A 10,488-nucleotide genomic window follows, 5' to 3' on the forward strand; every position below is an offset into this window, starting at 1 on the left:
AAAAGTCAAAATTATGCTGCCTTATTTATTTGATTGCTTACAAGGATTTCAAACTGGAGCGAGCGGAAAGTGGGATTACCTAAATGTCATCGTTCCAGTGATATTTTTTCGTTTTGCTTTTTTTCTTAGTTTTCCAAGCCAAAGAATCCATTGATTGTGCACTAAAAGGAGAATGATAAGATTTGTTTTAAAAAACTGTTAAATGGTTCACTTGCTAATTCCTAGCACACTCACACGCCTGGTTCCCACACTATCTCACGCACACGCACACACCTCTATGTATGTACATAGATTTCGGCAAGCTCGAAAGTCAAGCCGAAAAAAGAGATTTCTGCCGCGCGCTTTCTATGCAAAAGTTCACTGAACTGGCCCATCACACCAAAAGCCAAATAAAACGGAAAAGGTGGCCAGCGAAAATGGCTAATAAGATGGAGCTACACGAAGGCCAGAATGAGAGAGGGCGACTGAGTGGGTGGCTGCTGCTGGCAGAGGGCCAACGCATTTGCTCAGCGATGCGCATCAATTTCGAGTTCAATGTCAAACCACAAAAAAGCCAACGTCGCTGCGAAGTCGCCGATGGTGCGGAAGGGAAAAGGGTGGGCGGGGGGCGGAGGGTTCAACGTGAAACGATCCATTTTCGTTAGCACGCAGGACAAAGATTTTACACTACACCTTACAAATATCTTCTATATATGTATATATGTATGTGTATGTTAGTATGTGTACCTATACTACAGCAATTGGGAATAAATTGGAATAACCATAGGTAGTTTTGGGTCACCGCATTAAATTGGGCAGAACGTGGACGGAAAGCCCAAGTTACCGAAATCTACAAGCGGATTAATAATCATAAGTGAAGTCATACATACATGGGTACAGCTTCAGTGACATTGGGCAAATCTTCAACCAGAACTATGGATCTGCATTTGCCGTGAGTGGAACTCCAGTTGGTCGTGGAACGCGAGTGTTGTGGAATGTATCTTGCAGATTGTGGACTGTGGGCAGCGCTGCCAGCTGCGATGCCGGAGGGCGTTAAACTTCACGGTCATGGCATTTTCCTTCTTACTCTCCCCGCCCCTTCCCCAACAGCACTATATTCCCCCGCCCCCTTTCACGCTTTTTCTCTCTCTCTCTCGTTCTGCGTGTGATTGATGGTGACGCATTGCTGACCACTACGCACTCTCCTAGATTCTCCCACTCCCGCTCCCTCACTTCCCCACTCCCCCACTCGTTTATCTTCCTCCGCTCCTCGCTGCCTCCCTGCCTCCCTGTCTCCCTTGCCCAGTCGCTTACTTGGCGGTGGAGGCGAATGACCGATAAAAGCCAACCACGCGCCAATCATCCGACTGATAAACCCTGCGACAGCGAAAAGTGAAGAAAGTGGCAGGACTAGGGGAGGTGGGGCTAGGTAAAGGGGAATTAAAGGCCTAGACGAATCAGATACCAAAACTTACTGTTGCCTAGTGCCGAAGGCATAAGATTGCGAACAGCGAAAAGCGAAACTAACATGAACTCAACCGATAGCATTTATAAATACATGATTAAAACAACTCGGGCAATGTTACCAATAACAACAGTTAACCCTCAGCTTTAGCCGCTCGGATTCTAACTAACCTTGGACTATCATAGGACTTCGTCCACAGTGACACCGCGATATATGTAACGCTCCTCAATCGCAAGTGATCTAATCTGGCGAGATTCCCCAGCGACACAGCACCGAATCGATGTGTCTGGAGTGGTCCAAGCAGGGATAACTCGATGGCTCCCCTTTAAAACGTGTCGCACGCTGCAGATTGAAATGAACGCTGGGGATGGGGGCTGGGGGTTCCGTAATAGTTAGTTTGCATTGGCTCGGCACCCGACGGGAGCGGAGCGGGGCAGACGAGGACGCGGCCCGTCGAGCATTCAACCCTAACCTCAGACAATGTTGAACTATGCACCAACACTCGAGCACAGCACAGCACACAGCACGCAGTGCACACACACAGAACACAACCACAAACAAACGAAGAGTGCAACGGCAGCAGCAGCCCTACATTTCGCTTCCCCTAAATACAAGAACCGAATAAATGGGAATACAAAAAGCAGCGTCAACAATCGCGATAGGGCATGGGCGGGGGTAGGTGCCACAAGGAGGAGCAGAGAGGAAGCAACGCCATCGGGAATGCCCTGTTGCCACATTACGTCACGAAGGAGCGACAGAGAGGGGCGATGGAAAGGCCAACGACCAGCACACATTTCAGGCCGCAAAAAGGAGCGACTGGGCGGCGGATGGGGAGGGCGAGTGGAAGGGACGGGCAGTTCATGTAAGGAGCAGGGGCGACCCTCGTCAACAGACAAGGGCCGGTGCCCAGCGGGAGTGAGCGAGACAGACTGCGCGCTGCCGAGTTCAACAACCTTCGACGACCCTGAGAAGAGGGGTCAGCAACCCCTACGAGTTATTACGTGCTACATATGTGCATATATGTGTGTGTGTGAGAGTCGTAGGACCTAAAGAGAAGCGAGCGAACTCTCTTCGAAAGAGCGCTCTTTGACTACAACCGGAATGAGGAGAAGGGAAAGTAGGCATTAGGGTGGTCCACTTTTCAAGGGTTTCTGCTGTTGCAAATGTTGCAAAAATGGCTAGTTGCGCCGGATCAAATGTCAATACGAATTAGGGAGCTACTAAGTTCGACGCCATTGAAAGGACTAGGTTATAGTCCTCGGCTGCCAACGAGCGCAGTGGTCCACCCTAGCGGGCAAGAGAAACAGAAAGGGATGGCTATAGGGAAGAGATGCCAGTTGGAGCTGCTGCTTGGGGGTAGGCAAACTTTGGATGCGTTTGCGTTTGTTTTCGCCGGTCGTTGCCCGAGAACGTTGGCGTCCCGACCGACGTCACCGTCCGACGTCGGCGTTCCAACTTTGGGGTCGTTGGTGGTCGTTATCCTATATAACGAAAAAATCTATTTTTATTTGCATGCGCCCGGCTGCCTTTGCTTTTGCCTCTGCCTGTGGCGCTGTGCTGTGTGCCCTCCGTCTCGTTTCACTGGGAATTCACTGTGGAATAGGGGTGGGTGGGGAGTATTGCAACTAGGTGGCCAGAGGATGGACCTGCCCTCGGCCAACTGTTGTTGCACCTGTCCCAGGGCAATGGGCCTTGATCGGATTGGACTTACGCAATACATTTGTTTGAGTGCTGGCGACGACAGAGGTCCTTTCGGCGTTATAAACGTGGTAAGGGACAAAGAGCGATCTAACTAATACACTTGTAAAGCTGTCTGCCAACCGAGTTCATTTTGTTTTCGTTTTCTGTTTATTTGTTCGCATTTTCCCGGTGGTGCCCAAGCCCCTTTGCATAGCTATGGCGTTGCATATTCTTCCGCGTTTTTGCAGTTGCATTAGAAATCAAGAGCGTGTTCGATGCAGTGAACCCATAAAACCGAATGTTTACTGCGAATTGTGAACAAATTCATTTTGGCTTCTTTAGTCACGCCTATAAGTTGTGTGCGAAAATAGAAGCTACAGAAAAAGTACCCAACTATTAGAGTTAAGTGAGCCATTATTAGAAGGATAACATTGAAACGGAAAAGTAGTACAAAAAGAGACAGCCGCAACTGCGTTTTTGTCCATGAAACGTACTTTGTTGACCTTTCTCTGACGCTGCGGCTGCACCTACACCCACACATAGCCACACACACATGCGCAGGCATACATACATAGCGTTGGGGTTAATGAAACCGATTGGCACACAAACTGACACTGCAATCGCAACGCCATCAAAACAAAGGCAGCACGCCATCTAGTGCACCAGCTGCCAGCTGACTGGCGCCATCTGTGCAGCAGCCACCAGACATAGAGGGCGCCAGAGGTTGGTGCGCTGGCTAAGGCAAAGTCAAGACACCAACCAAGTCGACCCAAGTTTTTGGGTATTAAAATATTTAGATAAGCGTTTGAATTAACAAAACCCATTTGATTCCTTTCTTTGCAGCCACCAACAATTTGTGCACCACTATTTGCAAAGTCAACCTGTCAATAACAAAATTGACAGCTTTGATATTAAACATATACGTAAAACCCTAAACCCGACCACAAACCCGAAGGTTCGAACTGAAGACCGTTTCAAGACAAGCAGCAAGAGCAAGATTACCAACCCGAAGAGCGGAAACACCCAACTGTAAGTTCGCAAAAGCTTCTACATGGCCTGAATTAATTGTGGTTAGTCTTATCATAAGGATCTGAACTTACCCGATCATTTCGTAGTGGTTGTGTTGGTCAGATTGGTCAGCTGGCAGGACTTGTGATTGGGGGCTTGTGGCTAATGGGGATTTGGTCCAAATGCACGTTCCTCGAAGGCACGGTAAACATCCAAGGTGCTCACGCTGGGGATGTACCAGAATTTTGACATGTTCTGCGAAAGGAACGTTAACTCATATACGGATAAACTACAAAACTGAATGGTCGCCACTTACCCCTTCCAGCTGAGACACGCGATGGTTGTCTGTTCCGGCGACTAGCTTGTAGGTGCGGAGGGCCTGCAGGAAACTCTGCAGTCCCTCGAATGAGTAGACGAGCTGGATGACCTGATTCATGTAGATGAGCACGCGCCAGGTGTTGAAAGTATCGGCTGTGGCCAGCACTTGATCGTTGTAGGCGAACCAGGTGTCCTTGGCAAGCACGTAAAATCCGTATTGCAGGCGGATTGCACATAGGGCAAGAGGCCCAAGAAGTACACGCCCACGTTGTCGGGTACCTTAATTATGTGGCCTTAGGCGTTCGGAACACAGAGAAGAAAGCTATTCGGGTGCGCCATGCAGAGCATGCTGTACAGCGGCACGATAGCTGCCAGGAAGGAGCCGATCAGCACCCGGTAAGTGTTGACGGTAAAGGTCAAGGCCATGCAACGATGCTTGACGATGTGGAAAACACTTTTCCCCTTCTTCCATTGCACTGGGAACTCGATTTGCGGGCCCATCTCCAAGATGACTGGCACCAGGACAAGTCACAGATAAAGCAACAACATTTTCAAATTCGTGGTGATCGTGCTCTTCTTGGTTCTGTTCATCTGCTTATGGAAACGCTATTCCATGGACAGCGGCGATGAGGCCAATATGCTTTTTTCGCGGCGAAGGCTCTGGCGATAGGGGCTCTCATCCTCCTCAGTGGAGGCAGTGCTTGTGCTCTGTTCGCGCGAATCTTCGCTATCTGGTGATGTGGAGCTGAAACGTGAGGGCATCTCGTCCATCTCTTGCGAAATGGCGGACACGTCGGTATCGCCAGATCCTCTGTTGCGCGCCCTACGATATGCATGCGGCCTGGGCATCGTGTTATAAGTGGCGAGTCTGTGGCAACAACCTGGGTTAGACGGAAAATAAATATAAGTATGTGCACCAAGCTGCAAGGATTTTGACGAGTAACAAAAGGGTTGAAGTTTTCCCACACGCCGAGTCGACGGAACTAATAATGCTGCTCATGAATGATCAGCCCTAATCAATGTTTTAGCAAACGTCAAAGTGATTTGCCTTTTTTTTTTGTCGTGTAGCCGCATACATAAGCAATGCCAGGGGGCGGGCCGCCGAAGGGGTGTAGCATCCCTTGGCGGGTGTGCGGTGGGGGAAGGGCTACGCCCATGTCGTCGCCGCCTCCTGAAGCACACTCCAAAGTCCGTGACTTCGCTGGGTGGCGTCGCTTTTCGCGGCGTTTCCCCTTCCCGTTCCCATCGAGCTTTTATGTAAGGCCACCCCAAACCCAGCGGAAGCAACACCCGTTGTGCCGCCACCACCCAGTCGGGGTGTCCTTCAGTCTGCGAGTGCAACGAACGCTGCCCTTTAACCTACATAGTCCACATACCTGAGGGGTTTCCGCTCGGTGCTTCTCGTTTCGTGTTGTTCACTTTTTCACTTGCTCCGGGGGGCGGTCTGGGAGGTCTGAACACTGTGGGTTTTGGATCGAACTGATGTGACTGGCTGAGTTTCAGGCAATGACACTGATTCCTAATATCATGGCTAACTCGATGAGTGACCAAATTCAGTGGGAATTGAAGCAAAGGACAGGTGTTAAAATCTAGGGTTGCTCAAAGTGCTTCCGAGGTGGGCTATGTGGCAATATGCTAGCGGCTTTTCAAAGGGCTACTTAAAAGTGCGCACTGCTTGAATGTCTTGCAGCAGGACGTTTTTGTGCATTGCATACTTTTAGACGGCTTGGTGCCCTGGGGATTGCTGTGTGCCATTCAGTATGCATGTGTATAGTTATAAGCACTATTAGTGTCTCAAGTTACACGGACTTGGGGAAGTTGGGGAATTTCGACTATATGCCCGTTAATACGTATATGTAGTACATATTACGCCATCGAAGGAAACAAAAACAACAACTGCAGCTGCGGCGACGACTGAAATATCTTCATGTTCATCGTCGCGACGCCATCGCCAAATCGAAGGGTGAATGGGGCGCTGCATGGGGAGGTGGTTGGGTGGGCGCCAGCAAGCGCCTGCCTTAGCTTCATAGCTTCTATTTACATTTTGAAGCTCTGCCAGCTGCAGCGCTGCCAGCGTCGTTGCCGACGCCGACGCCGCAGTCGCCGACGAAAGCGAAAGGCCATTGTCCGGAATTTTGTTGACCTACTAAGGCAGCGGCAGAATGTAAAGTACGAGGCTCGGCTACACTGTCATTGCCGTTTGCCGAAGTCGATGTCGAAGTCGGCCGTTGAGCAGCCGATGTGAGAGCGCGAGAGCTGGAGCTACAGTGGTAGCTCCACGGAGCGGATCTCTCCACCAGTCGGATTGCCTGATTCTGGTTCTTCAAATATTATCTTTATGAATGGCTATTTAATCGTATGCTATCAAGGGAATGCGATAATATACAAGTACTTGTCTTTGTTGGACATTGTAACGAGTGAGCACTGTAAACGATAACTACTAAAACAACGAAAAAAACCGAAATAGTGCCTTGCATTTTCGTTATCGAAATAGTCAGAAATAGGGTAAAGCAGAAGGGGAGCTGAAGGGGGGCCAAAAAGAGAAGGCAAACGAGCTGACTGCGCAACTTTTTTATACCCAAAGTCATTCACCTTTCGCTCGCTTGCTCTCTCAAATGTTCTGCTCTCGGGCTTTTATTTTTTATTTACGATTACTTACCACCACCACGAACGAACTCAGCTTAAAAGAATTGAGAGAATTCTCTCTTTTCAACTGCGCCGCCGACTTAACGCCCACACACACACGCAAACCCGAAAACGTTGGCGGGGGGAGAGAGAAAAAGTATGGAGACAACAATAGAAAACGAAGCGTCAAATTATTTTTTTGATTTTTTGATGGGCAATAAAATATATTGACTGGAGTGTCTGTGTGTGTGTGATGAGCATGAGTGTGTGGTTTTGTTTTTTACTTTCTCTTCGCAAATAGAAAATGAATTACATGCAAGGCAATTAGAAGAGAAGCCAGCTGGTAACTGTATACTTGTAAATAAATAGCATCGTTTGAGGTTATGTTCAACGGAAATGTCTTTGGGGGTCCCTAGAATATCCTAGAATGGCACCAAGATTGAAGAATGTTCGGTTAGATTCAACAGGCACAATCTCCTACTAATACTCTTCTTTAAATCGTTTGTCTCTGATGCAGCACAAGCTTCCGTTTAGGCCGCTTTCTTGAGGTTGTTAGCATTGCTGGCATTCCTTCAGGTGCTCGCTCTTTTTTTATGTTTGCATAAACAAAATTTTGGACTGCAATTCTGTTTGGGCATAGTGCTGGGTTTTTCTTTTTGAGTGCGTGTGCGGGCATATTCGTTGTGCATTCAAATCGGTTCACTGCTGCATATTCATAGTTGCGTGTGAATGATTCATGAGTTGCATTTAGGCAAACAAACCGCTTCTCTCTTCCGCTCTCTTCCGCTCTCTCTCTCTCTCTCTCTGCTGCTCGTTGGCCATGCTCTGTTGCACAGAAAGTTCAATTTACAGCCAGCGCCGCCCCCCAGCCGCCCCCTCGAGGTAACTTTGGCAAGCTTTAACCCAGTTTAAGGTCATTTCGAGTCAAAGACAAACATCTGTGCGCGTGCTGCAAGAGCGAGTGGGGTGTGGGATGTGGGGAGTGGGATGTGGGGCGCATTGCAGTGTGTTGTTGTGACTGGGGGATGTTGTGGGTGTTGGAGGGGTGCTCGAGCGGCGCAGTCCCTGGTCATCGCTTGGCATTTGTCAAGGACTTTGCGAGTAACGCAATTGCTTTTGCACTTGCAGTTGAATCGAATAAGCCAGCTGAAAGATGGTTGGCCGCCTATTTACCCGGGAAATGAGAGTTTCCTTAGCGGTTTGGCCGCTAAATGAATATCATCGACCTTCAGCCTTTATTATGTATGTTTTCTGCTCCTGCAGTTTGACCGACTTATGTACCTGCGGAATATACTTAGAACGAAACCCCGACAGGTGCGAAGCCAGCTTATTTGTCGAAAAATTGGGTTACTACAGTCTTGACATTGCGGAACCGCTGAACCTCCGATGACGAAGACGTTGGCTCGAGTCGAACGAAGCCCAATTAAACACACCAATACTTGTCTTATCAGCCGGCTTTGTCAGCCAATTTTATTCACGTTCTTTTGTATTTGATGTCTTCTTCTTTTCTTTCGTGGCGACGTCGGCAGCGACGCCAGCTCCGGTGATAATGAAATTGAACATTTCATTGCTAATTGCGTTTAATATTTATAATTGACCTAAATACATTTTTGCGATTGGCATTGCCAAAAAAAACGTAAAAACCAAAGAAAGCAGCGGAGCACGCAAAGGGCAAAGGAGAAAGCGAGGAGCACTGGGGCTGAAAGGGTTGGGCGGATCGGGACCTAGGATCCCCATGGGGATCTACTTCCTTCCGCCTTAGACCACCATTAGCCCTGGCATATTTTATGCTTATTGGAAGGAAACGAGAGCTGCGATTGCAAAGTTGAATGCACGTCGTTTGGGTTGATCATCCTGCTCTCTTCAGTCAGCGCTCTGCCCTCTCTTTCTTACAAGTGCGCGCTGCAAAAAGGCAAACAGAAACAACAGAAACAACAGAAACCCCAAGGAAACAACAAATAAAGCAACAAAACAACAAAGGCGGCCAGCAGAAATCGAATAAACTACAAAAAGTGTTCTAAATATATGAGAAGTGCACTCGCACACACTCGCAGAACGACTCAAATGACTCACACACACGCAAGCGTAACATCGGTGCTCTATCTCCCTATCCCTCGCCCTTTCGCTCTGCCGCTCCGCTTCTTCCGCCAGACATTTACAGTTCTTCTGCCGCTCCATCGCTCCATCTCGCTCGTTGAATTATTTAAAATGCAAACTTTTCTCTTGCCCCAAAAGAACAAAAAACACACTCACACTCAAACACACACACACGCACTCGAACGAAAAATCCAAATCAAAAACGAAACAAAAAACAGCAACAACAAACGCAGAGCCAGCGAAGAAGAAGCAGCACACACAAAAAGTAGGTGAAAGGTCTTCAACCTTTATGCATGAAAACAAAAATGCTGAATGAGGCGGGGCGGGGCGGGGTGGTTGGAAAAGGGGCGTTGAGGGGGGGCGGGCGGTACGGTGGGCGTTACAGTTCTATGGGAAATACAGAAAAAAAGACCTGAGCATGAAAAAAACTGCCAGCATGGCAATAAAATGTTAAAAGTGAAAAAGCCCGCGTGAGGGGCGGGGGCGGGGGGCGGGGCTTGGTGTGTTAACAAAGGGGTGCACTGGCAAAAAACTCAATAACAATAAGATTGCAAAAGTTACATATTGTATTAAAGGCATAAAAAGCATTTTAAAATATTGAGAATCTATTCATGGATGGCAGCTAGAAAATGCCTAAATTCCGAACGCGGAAATGTATTTTTCGATCCCAAAAAAATATTTAAAAAAACAGCACGACTGGTTTTCATATGTGTTTTCGCGAACGAAGGACAGGGGCTGTCGGGGTGTTTGGCAAGTGACCGACAGACCGAGCCACTGCATTTAACTATTTTTAGCCGCCCCAGTCAAGCACTCACACACACACGCACACGTACAGAATACACATACGCACACAGAGGCACAGAGGACTTGGACCTATCCCAATGGCCCAGCTCCGTGGGGCAGGTTCAGTGCGGTTCAGCCGAGTTCAGCCCGTTCAGCCCGTTCAGCCCACTCGGCCCCCTCCCACTGACGGTTTGGTTCACTTGAGGTTGAGAATCGCACAGAACGAACAGATGTAGTTTATTCGCCTGTTCGCCTTCTTGCAACGAGCGCGAGCTTTTCCGAGAGAGGCGGCTCTCAATTTGGCTAATGGGGGGAGCAAACTGGCGCTGGTGCTAAACGTTGTCCCTCACCGCGACCCTCAAAAGCTTCTTCTTCTGCCGCACAGACAGGCAGACGGGAGACATTGATTTTCTGGGGGTTTGGGGATTGGGGGGTTTTCAGGGCTGCGAAGCTTTCCTGGAGCTGGATCGCACATGGGAGCGGGAAAGCTGCCGCCGTGGCTGCCAACTTTTGACCAAATGTTGGCCAAAGGA

At 48.8% G+C, this 10,488-nt stretch overlaps 1 long non-coding RNA gene across 4 annotated transcripts; it reads right to left on the minus strand.

Annotated features, from left to right (window-relative positions):
- Nucleotides 1-110: 110 nt before the first annotated feature.
- LOC6724904 lies at nucleotides 111-7,431 on the minus strand. 4 transcript variants are annotated; one of them, XR_005544535.2, is made up of 4 exons: nucleotides 7,110-7,431; nucleotides 4,449-5,273; nucleotides 4,225-4,387; nucleotides 111-161 (listed from the first exon to the last, which is right to left on the minus strand). It is a non-coding gene; the product is annotated as an uncharacterized LOC6724904 (long non-coding RNA). The 4 variants fall into 4 exon arrangements; XR_001599831.3 differs by having other exon boundaries at nucleotides 4,449-5,331; nucleotides 7,110-7,353; XR_005544534.2 differs by lacking the exon at nucleotides 7,110-7,431 and adding an exon at nucleotides 5,827-6,745.
- Nucleotides 7,432-10,488: the final 3,057 nt, after the last annotated feature.

This window comes from Drosophila simulans, chromosome X (assembly GCF_016746395.2).
Source record: "Drosophila simulans strain w501 chromosome X, Prin_Dsim_3.1, whole genome shotgun sequence".
NCBI classification, from domain to species: Eukaryota; Metazoa; Arthropoda; class Insecta; order Diptera; family Drosophilidae; genus Drosophila; species Drosophila simulans.